This window comes from Chlorocebus sabaeus, chromosome 21, assembly GCF_047675955.1.
Source record: "Chlorocebus sabaeus isolate Y175 chromosome 21, mChlSab1.0.hap1, whole genome shotgun sequence".
Taxonomy (NCBI): domain Eukaryota; kingdom Metazoa; phylum Chordata; class Mammalia; order Primates; family Cercopithecidae; genus Chlorocebus; species Chlorocebus sabaeus.
The window spans coordinates 93,723,500-93,743,241 of NC_132924.1; the positions used below are offsets into that span (position 1 = coordinate 93,723,500).

The 19,742-nt window shown below is 35.6% G+C and overlaps 1 protein-coding gene and 1 non-coding gene across 2 annotated transcripts in view; both read left to right on the plus strand.

Annotated features, from left to right (window-relative positions):
- Nucleotides 1-19,742, plus strand: part of KCND2 (potassium voltage-gated channel subfamily D member 2) — a 483,252-nt gene that overhangs the window by 397,254 nt on the left and 66,256 nt on the right. The gene's annotated exons all lie outside the window — the stretch shown is intronic.
- Nucleotides 9,184-9,291, plus strand: LOC119626389 (U6 spliceosomal RNA). The gene has a single exon (XR_005242556.1). It is a non-coding gene; the product is annotated as a U6 spliceosomal RNA (small nuclear RNA).

The window sequence follows — 19,742 nt, forward strand, 5'->3', positions numbered from 1 at the left end:
TCCCTGAGATAACCAATGCTAACCTATCTATATTTATAGTTCCTACTTTTCTCTATGCTCACAAAAATGTGCTTACATACAGATGATTACATGATTACTTTTCTGTAATATGGCGTGTGTTTCTACTTGATACTATGTCATGGATACAATTCCAAAATCATGTGTCTACAGGAGAGGTTGTAGTGAAAACATGTACCACAATATTTCCCAACATTCAGCTGCAGTTTCTTTCCTATCTTTCAAGAAACACCAATTAGTTTCATCACCACTATTATATACCACACTTAATATTCTAGGGACGTTAGAGTACTTGTGCTCAGTGATTCAATTATAGTTCCAGGATATTTGCATAGGAGAAAAGAGGTCTAAGCATGTCAGGTAATTTCTCCATGACCTTTAATGACCGAGAGTGGTGGCCTTCCTTTCAATACCAAATCTCTTTTTCCAAACTGACACTTTTGTGAAGGCATACACATGCATGTTTATGTGAGCACGCGCGCGCGCACACACACACACACACACACACATACACTTTGAATCCTGGGTGGTTAATCTTAGGCAGTTTCCACTGTTTCTGTGTTTTAGTTTTGTTGGTTGGTTGGTTTTTCGGCCTTCTTATCATCATGAATGTCTTTGCCTTTAGAAACAACTGCTTTTGCTTATTTGGCACACTACTTATTTATTTTTCTGCCTTGGCCAAACTACTTTATAAACCAATCATCAGCAACTTTGAATATAGTCATTAGTACATGTAAAATTATACATATGCTTTAAATCTTCACCAGACTGATCCAAATTTGTATCTTGGTATTTTGAATGTAATACACTGCTATACTCAGGGTATAATTCATATAATAACTTATTTAATAGGAGAGAAGAAATGAAGGGAGGAAGGGAGGAAGAGAAGAAATGAAGGAAAAGAGAACGGGAGACAGAAAGATATAAATAACAAAAAATATGTATTTAGCATCATCATTTAAAAGATAATAATTATCTAACTAGCAGAGGCCACAGATAGAGCTCCCAATATTTTGAGATAGTTTCATGTTACAGGTTTTCAAGCACAAGTGAAATTATAAGGACATGTGTCAAGGACAATTATGTTGGTGAGAAAACAGAATTTATGAACCCTTGATTTTCTTCCAGTCCCTAAAGCTTTGATTCCATGTTGCATCTACGGCTTTCCAGATGCCTTGAGTGTCACGTTAGTGATTCAGTAATTATTCTAAGCAGAGAAATCTGTAGGCAAGATGTGTGGAGTTAGGTAAACTTTACTGTAATGCTCAAACCACAAAGTAGAAAAATATTTACCAAGTTAACATCTTAGAGTCCCAGATCTAATCCAGAGAAAAGTAAAACATACAACTATCTTCAGAGATATAGGATACTGTATTTAATTATAATTTGTTCTGGCTTATTGCTTTTCATTTTACAAAATCCACGATGATGTGGTTTACTTAACCAGATTTTAAAACCAAGGGCCATAAAATGCTGATAATTGTTCCAGAAGAGTGCAGTGACACTCTAGTTTATAAACCTAGTGACTTCTTGCTGCTCATGTTTTAGTGCAAACAAGTAGATATATAAGGGACATTGAAGTAAATAACTGTTGCGTATCATCATCATAAAACCATTGAATAATTGCCGAAATAATCTGATTTTGTTTAAGAGTTGGGTGATTGACGAGTTGGCAGTTATTTATGTCTTTCTATAGGTCTAAATTTTAAAATATACCAGATATTTAAGTTGAATGTGACATATTTACTTCTCTCCTAGGCAACCGCTAAGCTTAATTTATTGTACATGTACAAATTTACTTGATACACCAGTGCACTTTTCAGTATCATAAATTAATTCCTCATTAACTGTTTTATTTTACAGAGTTGAATACCTGTATAGCACAAAAACAGATTCCAGTTCTTTATTTTCTTCCAAGTAATGTCAACAGCTTTCATTCCTTCAGGGTATGAAGGCAGGGTGTTGTGTATGCCTGTGGACTGGTAGCAATAAAAACAACATAAAATTAGTTAAAGAGGAAGAAGGAGAATTGGGAGATTTTGTGTGCTGCTTTTACTAATCTAAAAGAAATTGTTAAAGTCATTTACTTTACATTCTCTTTACGATAATTGACTCACACAACCCATCTTTTTTTCCTCAAATAATTTTGCAATGATCAAAGTAGATTGGATCTTTCTGTGGCTCTATCTGTTTATTACAAGCACAATTATGCAAGTAACAGATAGGGAAGCAATTCATAAACATGCACACCCAATCAGGTATAAATCTGCAGATGCTCCATTAGTAATTAAAGATAATATTTCAAATATGGTCCATATTTTTTGCAAACAACAATGTATTAAATATTAAGTTTTTGATTAGACAAATAAAATTTCAAATCAATCAGAAAATAGTACTGGAGGGGAGGGCATAATTATTAAGAAAACTATTATTGTATGTAAGTATTTCAAAAAATTTAAAGGACTTTGTTTTGAAAGATCAAGTAGGTTTGACAAGTACTTACATGTGAGTGCATCATGCCTGTCCAGCATTATATCATGAAATATTTTACATCATGGATCAATCTGGTAAACTGTTAGCCGTGATTCTAAGTATGCCCTTTTGGGTAGGGAGAGGAAGAGGGGACATTTGAGATCTGAAGAACATCATGATCTATGGTTTTGAAAAGCAGGAATGAAGAGAAAGAACACAATCAGCAAAGAGAAATACCAAATTTCTTCCACAGAATAAAGATAAATGTCATTGGCCAGTTTTGAATACCTATGTGTCAGGGGCCCAGTTTCTTTCTAAAGATAATAAAGTAAAAGATGCCATTGTTTTACTTAAAGAATCAATAATCTAGTATGAAAATAATACAATTTTAATAAAATAGAGTCACAGAATGTAAATGATACTTTAGGCCACCCTTGAGAACTTCAGATTAGGATTTTTTTACCCTGTATTTACTCAGTGAGATACAAATAAGAATGTTGCTATTTCTTTGTTCCTTGTTCACATTGTGAGACATGCATAAGCTCTTGCAAGAGCATCCCTCAGGCCTGCCCTCTGGACCCAACCCTAAATTTGCTAGGCTAAGTCAGCACAGTTAGCCTGACTTCTAATCACTAGCCTCCTCCACTGAACAACAAACTCCATCAAAGGATAATGCTAGGATTTGCCTCTTTTTACTTGCCACTCATATATGTTCTCTAAGTAATGCAAGGGAAGACAAACAAACAAAAATGAAAAATAAAAAATAAAATACAAACCACTGTAGTTAGGAAATAAAGAGTAAAGAAATTTTAGGTACAAATATATTCAATGTATCTCAGTTCTCACATTTATTTTTTTTATCTACACCAAATCAAAGAACAATTGCAGAAAGGGTAAGAGGAGAGGGAGAGAGAGACAGAAGGAAATAAACAGAAAAAAAGACTCTAAGTCATGCAAAAGACTTCATACGGAGGAGGAAGTACATCACAAGCTGAACTTCAATCAGCAATCACTTCTTGGGTGTAGAGTAGCAGATTTATTTGAAGTCTAGCCTCTTTTTCCCTTGGTGGAATAAGACTCTTACTGTAGCAAAGGGTTTGATATCTTATTTTAAATGTGATAAGGAAAACATAGTATGACTGCTAGTTAGAGTGATGCGGTCCATTTACAAAGATTCTTAACTTTGGGAGACATTTAAGATTCCAATAAAAACCGTATACCTCCCCAGAAAACTGTAGATGCACGTACTTATAAAGTCTTGTGCATACAGCTTCAAAGTGTTCTCAAAATCCTTGCAGCCATCCAGGGATCAAGGTTTGGGGTATCATGTTGTCTTTATCTCATCTTCATCTCCAATAATTACGGTAATAAAGGAAAGAAGAAAAATATGAACCCCATACTGAGTGTATACAAAAATCTAAGGAGTGGCATCTGACTGGATCAGATCGATGCATGTATATCATAAGAATCTAGGAAGCACCAAGTTAAGTGAGATTAATGAGCCCGCAGCCCCATATTCCATTCCTAAGAGTGGTATTAAGAAATACTGGCAAGCAAGGGACATACCCTAATGGTTTTTTTTCTTAGCTAAGAGGCGTTAGAGTTCTTCAACCAAATATATCTTTCTCATAATAATCTAATTTCTGTCCCTACTCAGTAGACAAAAATATGCCCAAACTTGTCTCTTTATTGAACTTCAGAAGGAGAGTAAAAACAAAAAGAGAACAAAGAGATGGCTGTGACAGACTTGTCACTCTACCCTGATATCAGCTTTTTTTCCCTCACAAGACACAAATATGCTTCTCAGGTGTGAGAAGGTAAACACAACATGTAATACCAAAGTAAACTCATTGTATTCTGACAGCCCTCACCAGAAGCCAGAAAAAAAAGAGTACATTTAAATATCTCATTAAGAAGTTTATTATACCTGAGTAACTCAGAGGAATCACGCACACATTCAAATGTGTGCATCTCATAACTCCAAAATAAAATCAAAATTCACTGAAGCACTCTCAAATAATGGTTTACTAGGGAAAAAAAAATTAAAAACTGGCACAGGGTTGCGCATTTAACCAGTGTGCTTATATTATCAAAATGAGTGGATTTTCTTCCTTGAAAAATTTCACACATCGATGGTAACATAAAGTTCAGTAATTATATTCTATCTCCTATCTTTCCAACACTGTGTGATGCAGTAATTCTTCTGTGTCAAGATGTAAAGCAGCTGGGAATTGAACAAAATTAAAACACATTTCACATAAGTCGTGAGCTGAGATTACCTCTTTTGCCCAAGTGAAAGCATTGAAGAAAAAAAGAGTAAAAGAAAGGAAAGTCTTTATAACAACAGGCCTTTAAAATAATTATCCCTGCATTAAAAATGCCAGCAAACAAAATTCTAATACATCCGAATTGTCCTTTAATTTTTTTTTTTTTATTTTTCAAAATGTTTCTTAACATAAAACATCAAGGTGGTTAGTTGAATAGTACAATTACATTGCATCAGTTTCAGGATATTAGTTCAGGTCTAATAAAATTTTAATAGAAATATGTTTAATGACTTTAACTTACTGCTGAATGAATAGTACTCTGCAGGATTTGATAGTATATGACTCGAGAAAAGATTATTATGAAGAAATGTAAGGCACTCTTATAAAAGATATTTGCAGGAAACCATTAGATGATACAGAAAATCAATAATATCCTAGTGCCAATTTCAGCAATATTAAAATTACAGTGCTCGTTGATATTTATGATGCTAGAGCTACCAAATCATTTCATTTTTATCTTTCACTACATTGGCATTTTTCTTTGTTATCTAGGACCAGTCGCAAAATTTGATCCATGTCTTTAAAACATGTTTTACAGATGATCCTGTTTCTAAACAGCTCTTCTAAGGAAGAACTTTAACAGTCTATTCTTTATACTTTCAGTGTATAAATGGATTGGTAACATTCTTTCCTTTTAGGGAAGACATAATAATTGTAAAATATTAAGACATTGAAAATGGATCTTAGTAGAACCAAATAAATAGGACTTAATAAACAGAGTTGCTCAGCTTACTTTTTTCCAAGAGGAAAAGAAAAATGATAGTCTAGCCTCATTATCTCACATGTTTAAAACTGAAGTCCAAGCTGTAATGAATTGTTCAAGAGTGAAATTGTGTATAGAGTACAAACAAATATCTTGATTTTTTGCCATGTCCTTCTCCAAGTTTCCCCAAATTATCATGCAAACAGGAATATAGAGCTTACACTTATTTGGCTTTTGAAGTAACCCTGTGATTTTTTTAACTGGCTAGACTATTATAAACAATGGAATTTAGATAAATTGGTAGAATCAGAAGAAGAAATAATGAATGGTGAAATACTGTCACCACCATTTTTTGACTTGGTGCCCTGGATATAAAAAAACAAAAACTATTTAACTACATTTCCCAGCTAGTAGGCTTCTCCACAGGTAAGGAGACACAAAAAGATAACCCACTGGTAGGCTGTCTACAATTGCTGTCTCCAGCTTTAAAAGGACAAAAAAAGTTTAATGATTTCCCAAACACTGAACTCCTCGAGTTATAGAATATAAAAATAGTAACTGCCTGAGGCAATGTCATCTCACTGGTGGCTTCCATGAATTGTGAAGTCTGCGCCAGTGATAAGAGGCTGGGAGAAAACTTTCAGATCTTAACCCGTGCTAAAACTCTTATGAGTCAAGTTTTTTTCCATAGTAGCCAATCGGATACATTTTTAAGCATTAAATTCACGTACACTAACACATGTAATAGCAACAACAGTAATAATAAAGGCTAGAGGGAGGGTACACATTAACTCTTAATGGAATCTGAGTCTACTGCCTATAAAGATAAAGATGTGTTAATTGCATATAAAGCTTTCTGCAGGACCATAGTCTTCTTGAACTTAGAGGGGTTGAGGGATAAAAGGCTACATTTTGGGAACAGTGTATACTGCTTAGTATAAGGGGTACACTAAAATCTCAGAAATCACCAATAAAGAACTTTTCCATGTAACCAAAAACCACCTGTACACCAAAAATCCTGAAAATTAATAAAATAAAATAAAAAGTCATTGCTAATACTGCATTTGGCTTAAACATTTCTCCAACTTCTTCTGCCATCCAGACCAGTGTATCATTTTTTTCAGGATCGTATAGAATTTTCCAGACTTCATTTTCTAGGTCAATCTGAGAACCAAATATAAACATGTGAAATATGTGGTAATGCTTACCATTTATATTTTCTGCTAGTTGATAGTTATTTTTTTATTTTTAAAGAGCATTCCTTGGATAGTGTTAAATCAGACATTGGCAACCTCCCAAAGATGGAGAAGGGGTGGGCTTTCAGCCTGTCACAGGCCCATGGGTTTGTTCCTGACTAGATCCCCATTCCTGCTGCTGTCCAGAGCCACCACCAACCTCCCCAAGAGTCTGACTTATCACCCTGAGTGAAATCAGAAATTCACTGTAAAACCTTGCCCCACCTCCCTCCAGCTTCCTGGGGTCTGGCTTTTGAAAAGGGATGAAAAGGGCCAGGCATGGTGGCTCATGCCTGTAATCCCAGCACTTTAGGAGGCCAAGGTGGGTGGATCACGAGGTCAGGAGATAGAGACCTTTCTGGCTAACACTGTGAAACCCCGTCTCTACTAAAAATACAAAAAATTTGCCAGGCGTGGTGGCCTGTAGTCCCAGCAACTCGGGAGGCTGAGGCAGGAGAATGGCGTGAACCCAGGAGGCGGAGCTTGCAGTGAGCTGAGGAGATCAGGCCACTGAACTCCAGCGTGAGCGACAGAGCAAGGATCCATCTCAAAAAAAAAAAAAAAAAAAAAAAAGAAAAGAAAAAAAAGGAAATGGATGAATGTAGAACATTGGTGTTATTATTACCTCTGAAAAGATTGCTAGTCCTTGGTCTAGACTATAATTATGTTTGTTTACATTTAATAGCTATCTTCCAACTACATAAATTTCCCCATTCCAACTTTTATGTTTGTGCATGTAAATATGTTCATTTCTAATGAGATAAGATTAGTTTTCTTTTGAATTTGTTTACCAAGTGTGCTAACCATAAAATCCTCCACAAATGCCATAGATCAGGGGTCCCCAACCTTTTTGTCGCCAGGGTCCAGTTTCATGGAAGACAGTTTTTCCACTAGTTAGATTTTCATTAGGAGCGTGCAACCTAGATCCCTCTCATGTACAGTTCACAATAGGGTTTGCGATCCTGTGAGAATCTAATGCTGCTGCTGATTGCATAATCTGATTTGACAGGCGGTGGATGCCGGTCTACCGCCCGGGAGTTGGGGGTCCCTGCCATAGGTGATCTACCTGAGATCTGGATAGAGGAGGCACTCAATAAATATTTATTGCGTTGAATAAGCATGCCAACTCACTGTACAACAGCAACCAACTCACTTCCTAGAAAACCAGGCCATTCAATCATCTTCTCGCCTCTCCTCACCACTCTCATACATAGGAGACTCCTCTCTATGCCAGATCTTATCATTCCACAGCATTTTAACGTCCACATCTGTGACCTATTCACCACTTAAAACTAGACACAGCTTATATCCAATGTTACATCCTTTCAGACACTGTCTTGCCAGTTTTTTCTGCCCCTTGATCTATTTCCCCAATTAGAACGGTCAAACCTGCATCATTCTACATATTCCCTCTTCATTCAGTTTCACTGAAAGTGGGTAGAAGAAATATCACACAGCAATGATCTCATGATTTAGCTGATTCTTTCTCATTTCTCAAAACATGCTTCCTAAAACTTTCTCAGCTTATCCCCATCCCTTTTTTTGTAAATTTATCTGCATCTAAGCCTCTCATGGTCTTCCTATCTTCAAAGAGCAGTCTTTATTTCTTTCAAAGCCTATCCTGACCTGCTCTTTTATTTTCATCTCCTTCTGCTTCCTCAGGGACCTTCCTTAATGGATTATCTCCTAGTTCTATAGTATGTTCAACCTACTTCTGTTCAGTGATTCCTTCACTATAATGTAGACGTCTGCTTATTTAGAAAATCTTCGTTTGAGTCCTGTTACTCCTTCCTTTTCTTCCTGACATAGAAAAATAAATCATAAAACAAAAGTTCACTCCAATCCAAAGGAAAAATGTTCACTTCCTACAATTCATTCACTCAACTCTAAAATTCTACTCCAAAAACCACTCTCACTACAATTATCAATATACTCCTTGATGTTGTATACAATGGATACATTTCAGACATGTTGGTGACATTTTCAGAGTAATGAAAGCTACTGACCCCTCCTAACTGTTGAAATGCCTTTGTTGGCTTTTATAGCACAGTTTTCTCCTAAGTAATCTACTGCTCTGACCCCTCTGAAGTAGATAGCTGCGTTAATTCCTCTCTCTGTGTCCACAATAACATTTCTTTGGTTCCTTCTCAGCCAAAAGTTCCCCTAGTTTTCACATTCTCCCTGGGTATACCATCCATTGTTGCTATGCTTTTAAATTACCAACTGTAGTCAATGAGCCAGATCTATCAGCAGATCAGACTTGTGTCTCCCTAAAAATTCATATGTTGAAACCCTAGCCCCCATTATTTTAAAATATGACTGTATTTGGAGATAGGGACTTTAAAGAGGTGATTAATAAGTTAAAATGAGACCAAGAGGGAGGAGCCTCATCTCATTTGACGAGTGTCCTTAAAGAAAGAGGAAATTTGTGCTCTCTTTGGCAGCATATTTACTAATATAGGAAGGATACATAAAAGGTTTAGCAGAACCCCTGTGCATGGTTGACATGCATATCTGTGAAGTGTCTCATATTAAAAGACAGAGAAAGAAAAAGAGAGAGAAGTTTGAAACTTCTTGAAATCTGAACACACAGAGAGACAACAGGGATGTGTGTGTGTGTGCACAGAGGAAAGACCACGTGAGAACACGGCGAGAAGGCAGCCATCTGCAAGCCAAGGAAAGAGCCTCTGGAGAAACCAAACTTGCCAACACCTTGATCTTGGACTTCTCATCTCCAGAGTTGTAAGAAATCAATTACTATTGTTTAAACCATCCAGTCCATGGTATTTTGTTATGGCAGCACTAGTAAACTAACCTGAGATCCTTCTCTTGAGCTCCAGATTCCTCAATACAGAAGCATTCTAGTTAACAAAAACTGAATGTTTTGTAACTTCCCAAATCCTTGTTTGCAATTATATTCATTTTTCTACCCTCAAAATCTGATTCTCGTCTTTTATTCCTGTACTGATAGTAGGAATACAGCTAACCAGTTTCCCAAACCAGAAACCTGGGAGTTATCACTGGTACATTCAGTTTTTTCATCCACCAATTTTACTCGTTTACCAAGTCATGTTCACACTGCAAATCTAAAATCCATCCTCCTTCTCCATATCATTATTTCCCACTTAAATGTTTTATCAACCTCCTTGTTGGTTTCCCATCTTACTACAGCCAGAATAAACTTAGTAAAATGCAAATCTCATTATGTCATTCCTTTGCTATAAATTTTTCACTGGTTTTTCATAGCCAACAAAATAAATCCTAAGTCTTCATTATGGCATAAAATGCCCTCCTCAGCCTAGTGACGGCATCCACTATCATCTGCCTTTCCCAGTCTATAGTCCAGGCATCCTGAATCACGTGAAGTTTTTGAAGGTTAAATAATCTTTCCTCCTTGCCTTTTTCCAGCCTTCCCTTCGTTACCTGCCTTTTTTTTTTTTTTTTAATTATTATTATTATTACAGGGGCCTCCCTCTCTCGCCCAGGCTGGAGTGCAGTGATGTGATCTCAACTCCTCTGCCTCCCAGGTTCAAGCGATTCTCCTACCTCAGCCTCCCAAGTAACTGGGACTGCAGACATGCGTCACCACCCTGGGCTAATTTTTGTATTTTTAGGAGAGATGGGGTTTCACCATGTTGTCCAGGCTGGTCTTGAACTCCTCATCTTAGGTGATCCTTCCACTTCAGCCTCCCTAAGTGCTGGTCTTACAGGCATGAGCCACTACGCCCAGCCACCTGCCTAACTATCATTCTTCTCCTACAAAAGTAAACACAGACGACATTCGTGGAAAGTCTTACTTAAATGACCTGCCACAGGCTAGCCTGATCTAGGCGCTTCTCCAGTAACAGCCATGAGAGCTTTGTGTGTATTAGTTCCCTATCACACTAGCATTGCAATAGACTCTTTACGTGTGAGTCTAAGGCACTGGATTTAAAGTCTTTGAAAAACCATGTCTTTGTATCCTGAGGGTCCGGTATGAATTCAATAAATGTAAATTGGTGGAAGAATAAATGAATGAATGAATGAACATATGAATGCAGGTTTAGGCATGTCAAATTCCTTATAGAATTTCCTGAGGGATAAGCCATTAGTAGACACAGATATATTCTGAGTCTGAGAATTTTCTTAGATAAATGTTTTCAGATAAACACCCTAATCCCTCAAGATATTAAATTTTCCCAACTCTTATTTAAAAAATACAGCCACTTCCTACAGGCAATTTATTGGCATATCTACTTAGTTCTGCAGTTTCATAAACATCTAATGTCATGGTCAAACACATGTGCCCTTAAGGCCAAGGTCCTCAAACTTTGTATTGCTTTATATTACTTATATTCTACCAGGTGAGTGTGTGTTGGAGGGGAAGTTCTTCTTTTCTCAAAAAAGTGAAATAGTAAAGTACACCTTTGTAATACAATTGATTCAAAATAAGTAGGCCATAAGTGTGCATCACTTTGGAAAGCAATTATTTTGATTTTTACTAAAGTTTTATAATTACTATTCGTTAAAATTTCATCTTATTCCAGCCTCCAACAGAAGTTTAAAAAAAAAATCTACCTACCTGCAGCTTTTGTTGAAAATATGAGTTTCTTTTCCTGCTTTTCTTAAAAGTCTCTCAAATTACTCAACTTTCTTATCTACTAATTCTTATCTAGTAATTTAGAGTCACTACAAATTGTTCTTACTACTGCGACTTGCTAACTTCTTGGGTTTTTAACTGTATCATTCTTTATTGAGTTTCTACTGCTTTTTGTTTATTTGTTTGTTTGTTTTTAGAGACAAGGTCCAGCCCAAGCTGGAGTGCAGTGGCGCAATCTCGGCTCACTGTAATCTCTGCCTCCTGGGTTCAAGTGATTCTTCTGACTCAGCCTCCAGAGTAGCTGGGATTACAGGCATGCACCGCCATGCCCAGCTGTTTGTTTTTTTTTTTTCTTTTTTTTTTTTTTTGCCATGTTGGCCAGACTGGTCTCAAACTCCTGGCCTCAAATCTGCCTGAATGGGCCTCCTAAAGTGCTGGGGTTACTGGCGTGAGCCACCGCACATTGCCAAGTTTCTACTGTTTCTTAATGGTGAATGCATGTTTACATGAAGCATATGCCTAAGTCTCTGGAATATGTATAAGAATGAGTTATAGAGAGACTTCCTACCTGCTATAATACATACCTATTTCTATCTCAGGCCTGTGTGCCTGCAGCTAGAACTGTAGATGTCAGGAATAGGATGACCTCTCAGGTATTATGCTTGCATAAAACTTTGTTATTCCTCAATTATCTCATTTATCATAGTATTATAATGAGTGATAAAGCTGTTGTCCCCTTGACTAGTTTATAAGTGAGCAGTGTCTTCCTATTTATCTGTCTTTATTATTTTTTATTTTTTGAGACAGAGTCTCTTCCTGTCTCCCAGGCTGGAGTACAGTGGTGTGATGTCAGCTCACTGCAACCTCTGCCTCTTGAATTAAAGCGATTCTTATGCCTCAGCCTCCCTCATGCCACTACGCCCACCTAATTTTTGCATTTTTAATAGAGATGGGGTTTGGCCATGTTGACCAGGCTGGTCTTGAACTCCTGACCTCAAGCGATCTGCCTGCCTCAGCCTCCCAAAGTGTTGGGATTACAGGCATAAGCCCAACCTTTCTCTGTATTCTTAGCACCAGGAACAGCCTAGCATTTATAGATGTTCAACAAATGGTTGTTGTTTTAAATTTAGCCAGCTTCTTATCTCTTGTCAATGTTGAAATAATTTTCCTTAACTTTTTGGTAGGGTAGAATCTTTTTTTTAAATGCTTTTTAATTTTTTCAGTTAAATGAATGTTTAATCATTAACTATAAACCCATTTTGGATGTATTTTACCATGTTTAGTTGCAGTTTAGACATCACTCAGTCCCACCATACTCTGTTCTGCATCACTGAATTTATTGCACCAAATTCAGTTCCTAGCTGTCTTTAAACTATATGGACTGTTAGTCTTTCTTGGTTATCCATATAGTTTGGAAACCTGTCTAGTATTTTATTTCTCTGGCTCAAAACTCTATTTATTCATTTTAGAATGTAGGTATTGTATATTGGCCACAATTTCATATTTCTATTGATTATTACACTGTGATTCATATTAAGATAGATATATTTCAAGATACCAAAGATGAGTTATGAAGTGAACAAAAATCCTTATCAATGATTTGCATTTATCCTGGGAAATACTATACATCTATTTGCCATGGTAACCAGGCTTGTTTTCTTACACCATTTCTTTCCCTTGCATCTCTGGCCTGTTTCAAAACATAATGACCAAAATGCTAACTAATACAACCATTTGATGATGCCGGATAGGAAAAAGAAAAAAGATTATGTAGCCACAATCTACATAAGAACTAAGCATGCACTTTCTTTTAAAGGACTTATCTGAAGTGATCTAATTGACTGTGTTGTTGAAGGACAGAAACCTGAGATCATAAAATCATAACTAGTGAGTTTGAATCCTGATTAAATAAACATTCATTAAATCCAATGAGTAATACCCATGGAAAATCAAGCAAGTGTGTAATCACAGTAACTTGAAAACTGCTATTCTTAATCTCAGGGACTCTATCAGTGATCAGCCTATCAGGACTTAAGAGCAGAAGGTAACTATCACAAGGTCTTTGAAAAGGAATAAAGGCAGGAATCACAAGTAAAGGACCTGCTAGATTTTAGAGACAGTGCAATAGGGACAGTGCTACCAAAAAAGTATCTGTGAATAAATGGAAATGCAAAGTATTTACATGACTCACATCAGGGGGTCTTTGCGTAGCCAGTCACCTTGGAATGAATCAGTACCAGGGAAGAGTAAACCAATAAACCAAGAAATTGATGATGAGAACTAGAGAAGAGTCATAAAATAAGGTCATGAACAGACCATTTGTGAGTCCCAAAGATTCCATATCCAGCTAGTCTTTGTGAAATAGTTGAGGATAGAAGTGGATCTGCTGTTGAGTTTCTGTGACCATTGGTGGTAAGAATTCAAATATATATAAAATACTCAAGGCTAATTTAACTGTTACTTTAAATTATAGAAATCTGAATATCCAGAATATAGAACACAAGATCCCTCCTTCTGGAGACATCAAGAATATAAATCAGATGAAATCTGTTAGTGTTTGAGACATCACCTCTGATGATTACACGTGGTGTTAATACTTTCATTTTTGCTTTTGAAATGCTGTTACTTCAAAGACTAGCTGCTGAAGGAGAAGGTTGCAATATAAATGAGATATTTAATTCCTAAGGTGCCTAATATAGGCTTATGTTTTAAAAGGAGATTCAAGCTTATTTCTAGGCCAGTAAAAACATGTATAGCAACTGTTATTTTAGGGTTCATGAAACTACTCAGTAGTCCATATACTTTAATCAATGTTGCATCTATATCCTTTATTGAAAACATAATCATTAATTTGTGGGCCATTTTTGTGGAACTGTCAGTGGGATAGATGGCCTTTATGAATTGAGACCAAGGCTGATCCTTCACGCAATTTACTGAAAATAATAAGCCTTATCAGAACAGAATACATTCACTGTGTTACATTTAAACATCATCATGATTCTTGAACGTAAACTCTGAGATGGTTAGGGGGATCTGACCTTAGCAAGAACATCACTTACATTTATACTAGCATCTAAATAAGCATGGTGCATTCCTAATTTCCTGTATGCATTCAATTATGTAAGAGTCAGTACTGTAAAAGTATGTTTTTTAATCCTTGGAGCTCTTCTACCATAGAGATGATTTTTTATATATATATATATGTATATGCATATATACACACACACATATGTACACATACACACACACACACGTGTGTACATTTACAGTTCATGTATCTATAGCACTTACACTATATATAGTGTGTGTGTCTATATATATATCTCTCTCACCAAACATACATTCTCTCTCAATTGGGGCCTACTGTGAATACAAAAATCCAATTTCAGCTTGAGTTGTATATATGTTTACATTCACAACATAAAAAGTTCTGAAGCTTGACCCAATTGTGCTTGACTTTACTGTTATACTTGTAACAGTACTTTCTAAAATATTGATATTGCCCTTAAACATTAAACTCTTCAAAGATACTGAATGTGGTACAGAATATATACAGACAACATGATGAGGCAGTTACATTGCTTACCTAAACAGTGAAGTTTCCATATTTGGATGTATTTTCATTGTGTATATATTATTCCATCTGGTAGCCTACCCTGAGGGTTTATTTTATCACCCTACTTGTCCCATAAAGATTCTTGAGATTTTTATTGTAAGAAACAATGAAAATGCTAATTAGTTATATTTTTCATCATAATCTTTTTTTTTATACTAAAGGATCTCTCTCCTTTTTTGTTTCTGCTTCTATATGCTATTTCCAATGAGTTTTGTTGCCCCAAAGCTATCATTTTTAGGCTTCTAATATTGTTTTCTGTTCACAGGGCTTAATAACTACTTTTTAATGGATTCTGTTTACCTCAGAGGCAGGCATTTTGGAGAATTCAGCTTATATTAGGGCAGAATTAAAAAATTCTATGTGGCTTTGGGGGCTTCTTCCCTCAGAAAATTAAAATGGTTTAATCTTTTGACTGAAAGAGGAGCTGACATGATTCTTTTTAAAATGAGACACTGGGATTTGAAATGGATCACAAAAGAAGACAATCCTGCATGTATTTAAATGCATAGACAGTATATTTTATGCACATAATTATTTTAGCTCTTTTAATTATTATTTCTTACCTGCTTTTTAAAAAATGGCTGCCTAACCAAACACTGCAAGTTGAGATTCTGTTGCTTCAATAAAAATAACCACGGAGTCCAAGTTGCACATTCTTTTTAAAAGCTTCTTTTTCGACCTAAAATTTTCTCCATTCCTCTGTTCCCTTTAGTCATGAAAAGTCCATTTCATAACTGAATTAAATAATGCTAAATTTAGTACCCAAAAAGGGGTTCTTTAATTTATTCATTTGCTCATTTAAACACGCATTTCTCTGTGCCCCTAATACCTGCATAGATTGATGGCAGGCACAAAGGGTCACCTTTTCATAGCGCGGTTAGTGATAGAATAAGGTAAAGGAAAAAGTCGGAGACGGTTTAGACTTCAGTAGACATAGATAAGAGAATTAAAAGGGAAAGCTGCATTTAATTTTAGAGATGATTAATTTGCATGAGAATAGTTGTCACCTACAAGACAATTTAAAAGAGAGCAGTCATTAACTGATATAAGAAACAATAGTCATCACCTACCACAAATTTTTATAGCCCAAACAAGGTACAAAACAGGGAGGACATTGTGCTAGAAGTTGGAATAGAAAATATATGATCCCTGCCTCTTTACTATCTGGCTGGGAAGACAAGATTAATTCCAGAAAGCATTATCTTCATTTTATCTCCACCTCACTCTCTGGCCCTTTGTCAGTATTTCTCTTCTGCACTCATCAGTATCTGCCTTGTTTTAGTTATTCCTACATGCACATGTGATCCTTGTGATACCAGACTATGAACCCCATGAGGGCAACAACTGTTTCATCGCCATATAAATAAAACCAGGCAGCATTCCTTACAACAGAGAACACATAACAAATATTAGTGAATGAATAAATCAAACTATAAAGCAGGATAACATATGCTAATGCCACATAAATGGGATCTTTGATCAGATATCACGTTAGCAAGGCCTTCTCCAGCCACCTGATGCGTATTGTTCCTCTGGTCTAGCAGCTCTTTAACCACTCGCTCTGCTTCATTTGCAAAATTCTTATTGCTACCTTTCATTATAGCAAATGTTAACTTATTTTTAGCATAATACAGTCGTATATAAGCTCTTTGGGAGAAGGGAATTTGTTTTATCCACTGCCATAGAAATCCCTTCAATTTAAAGCGCTGCCTGACACAAAGTTGCACTCCAATATCTGTTGATCAAAGAAATGAAGAAATACAGGTATAGGGAATACGGATAATTTTTGTTTTAGATAAGTTGATTTAAGTCATCCAGATATATTTAGTGAATACCCAAATACTAAATGAGAAGGAGCAGGTCCCTTATCTTCTTAAAAATCCTGAGTGATGTGCTAACATAATACTTACATATTGGTTTAGGTGTTAAACTATCAATAATATCATGCTTTAAGGTGAATTCCTGTAATTCACATCCAAGAACTATTTTCATCATTTGAACAAGTTATTCACATGTAGTGTATCTGAAGCCGTATAAACAAGCAACTCCCCAAAGGGTACTTACTTCAAACTAGCATTTGGCTGGGATGCGTGGTCCCTAAAGAGCTGACATTGCCCAGAAATATTCATTTCTGAGTGCTGCACTGAGATCAGGATTCCAGGACCTCTGCTGCTACTAAGTAACCGATGTTTCAGTGTTTCAACTTCCTTTTCACTGGCTAGAGGTATGGGAGATACAGGGGTGGCATAGATGGATTCTAAAATCCCTTCCAGTTCCAATGCTTACAGATTATATTATTGATAGTAAGGATGATTCTGATGGAGGAATGGGGAAGGTGATGGGAAGCAGCAGGATAATCACATTCCAACTAAACACATGTGCTCTGTAACCACGACTTTTTACCTGTGTCTACATTTGGTGACATTTCTGATAGAAATACTTAAAATGCATCAGTCACAAATAAGTTCTCTCTCTCTCTCTGTCTCTCTCTCTCTATATATACACATATATATATTCTCTATATATATGATATATATATTCTCTATATATATGATATAGATATTCTCTCTATATATATGATATATATATTCACCAACCACAAAATGAAGAATTATATATTGCAATTTCAATAGAAAGTTAATAAACTTCCTTCTACTAAATTTTTATGTATATAAATGATTCTAATTTCTCTTCATCTTTTAATTATAACTATTCACATTTTCTTTGTTGAATGTCAAGAAGCCTGCTTATACTATGAAAAAAACAGTTGAAATATGTGAATGCTGGTTTTATATCAGAAATTGAGGATTATTTTTAATACCGTACAAGGAAATGTCCTTTACTGAATGTCCATATGAAATGGCCTTTTTTCATTTCCTAATAACATAATTAGGCTAACTAAGCAGCTAATACTAACTTAAAGATAATTAAATGAAACTCCCAAAAAGGCATAGTTAAAGTCTAAGTAGATAATAGTGTAATGGGAAAGATACTGTTTAAAAGCGATTGATACAATACTATAAAATGTAATTAACATGAATTTGCTTTAATTATAGTTGATTGTTTCATTTTCAAAAACATGCTCTCAAATACTGAGAGAACATAAGTTATCATAACTTGAACTGATTCATTTGATCAATGCAATGGTAAACTTTCCTCATTTTCTTTTTTACAAGTTAAGGAACATAAAAATAATTTTTCAAGATTTTTATATGTTTTCTCTAAGAACAGCTTTTCATTACATAAGTTATTTCTCTCAGGGATGTATGGAAGAATTAAAGATATTATTTAAAAACATAGGGGTATTAATACACAATAAATTATATTATCGGGATATTTAAAATAAAAATAAGTAGTCTTTCAGGTACATTTTCAGTAATGGTCACATTTCCTAATTGATAGAATACAGTGTAAATTAAAAGCCAGGACTAGTAATTGAAAAAGAATGTAAAATGTGTTAAGATTCCTAAACTATGCTATTCTTTCTATGAGACACCAATACATATTCAAAAAGCGTAAAGACTCCATTGAATCAGCCAAATATTACCAGTGTTCTCCACGAATAGTATATAAACTAGTCCTACTAATCAGCCATTTAATGATTATTGAAAGACACTACACTCTTTCTGTACTGCAGCATTATACAGCAAAAGCTGGAAAAAAGACTTCAGAAATGAAGCCATGACAAGAGTATCTGAATGGGAAACATGTTTCTATTATACATTGGTTAAAATGCTTTAGCTATATGTACCACAATAGCCAGTTAAAAGTATTTTAAGAAACAGTTGTTTGTTGTCTCTCTTAACAAGAACTCTGAAGTTAGGCAGTTTAATGGTTGATTCAACAGGTTAAGAATGCTTGTTCAACATTTCTGCTCTGCCATTATTTGGTTTGTTGGTGATATTCCTACTCAGGGTGTTAAAATGACTACAGCAGCCATAAGCATCACATGTTCATAGAACGACTTGCAAAGAATAAAGAAAGGTCAGCCTTCCCAAGTGTCGGGGACTTCTAGAAGACTCCCCAACTATCCTGTTGGCTAAAACATCTTTACTTGTCCATTTCTAAATAAATCATTGCCAAAGACAGATGGGATTGGCATGACTGACTTAGACAATATATCAATTTATCTCATGAAACACTGGTTGAATACTACTTTTTTCTGAGCAAAGTTTTGTATCAAGCACCAGGCATCATGCCTATCATCCCATGCATTTTTGATGAATAAACAAAGAAATCCTATGGGGTTTTTTTATATGTTTTTCTAATGGTGTCATACAAATGGAGATAGAGGAGGCACTCCAGTCTACTATGATCTTACTAGTTGGCATTTCTTAAACAAGTCTGCAGGAGGATAGAGTAGTAATGATGAGTATCCTAGAGACCCTGTCGTGCAGTGTTGAAAGATGTCAGTAGAACTCGGAAGAGCTTTATCTTCCGCAGAAAGAGACCGCAATAGGAGCACTAATTGGAAAGATGCTGGTAGCATTTCTATAGTCTGTGCAAGAAATAGACACCCAAAACCAATGTGAAAAGTTCTGCTTTCTAATATTCTTAGCAAAAGGAATATTTAATATATTTAAGTAATACCATAACTGGCATTTCATGCATGTACAATTCTTTTTTTTTTAATTTATTTTTTATTATTATTATACTTTTAGTTCTAGGGTACATGTGCATAACGTGCAGGTTTGTTACATATGTATACTTGTGCCATGTTGCTGTGCTGCACCCATCAACTCGTCAGCACTCATCAACTTGTCATTTACATCAGGTATAACTCCCAATGCAA